This window comes from Alligator sinensis, unplaced genomic scaffold (assembly GCF_000455745.1).
Source record: "Alligator sinensis unplaced genomic scaffold, ASM45574v1 scaffold93_2, whole genome shotgun sequence".
Taxonomy (NCBI): Eukaryota; Metazoa; Chordata; order Crocodylia; family Alligatoridae; genus Alligator; species Alligator sinensis.
Window position 1 is genome coordinate 2,409,594 of NW_005841854.1, and position 874 is coordinate 2,410,467.

General features: G+C 60.1%; 1 protein-coding gene across 2 annotated transcripts in view; it reads left to right on the forward strand.

The window, feature by feature from the left end:
* MTR (5-methyltetrahydrofolate-homocysteine methyltransferase) overlaps positions 1 to 874 on the forward strand; it is a 104,727-nt gene that overhangs the window by 7,032 nt on the left and 96,821 nt on the right. The window lies entirely within an intron of this gene.

Below are 874 nucleotides of genomic sequence, written 5' to 3' on the forward strand. Positions count from 1 at the left end.
AGGACGCGAGCCCAGAGTAGTCCCCTGCCAGCAGCCAGAAAGAGAGGAGCTCTGGGAGCAATGATGCGAGGAGAAGCCTGACTGGAGGTACTGCTAGCAGCAGCTCCAAGATGCTGGAGCAATGTTGTTATAGCCAGATGGCTTATATTTAAGTTGTAGCCAAGAGGCTGGAGTTTGTGTTTTGTTGTTGTTATAAGACCGGTGGTTTGGGGGAGGCTATTAGGGGTTGGAGGAGGCCTCATGAAGGGACCCACAGTGGTGTGGGGGCCCTGGCGCCAGTGAGGGCGCAGCGTACTCCAGGGGAACGCACAGCGGAGTGTGAGGACCCCAGCGCCAGTGTGGGCGCAGCATAGGGGGTACATAGACCCCAGCCCCAGAGAGGGGCATTATTGAGAAGCCCCAGGGCGGGCGTGGCGAGCCCCAGAGAAGGGGTGTTACAGAGAAGCTCCTGTGCGGGTGTGGTGAGCCCCGAAAAGGGGGCAGCACTGCTGGCAGCCCCTGAAAGGGGGCCGCATTTATTAGGAAGCCCAAGTTGGGCACAGTGAGCCCCAGGAAGTGGGGCAACATTGAGAAGCCCAAGTTTGGGCACTGGGGCTTCCTAACAAATGCGGCCCCCTATCAGGGTCTCCAAGTTGGGCACAGTGAGCCCCAGGAAGTGGGGCAACATTGAGAAGCCCAAGTGTGGGTGCAGTGAGCCCCAGAGAAGGGGGGCAGCACTTTTAAAAAGCCCAAGTTGGGCATGGTGAGCCCCAGGAGGGGGGTCGCATGACTGGGAAACCCAAGTTGGGCACGGCGAGCCCCAGATAGGGGGCAGTATTATTGAGAAGCCCAAGTTTGGGCACTGCGAGCCCCTGATGGGGGGGGGGGGGGGCGG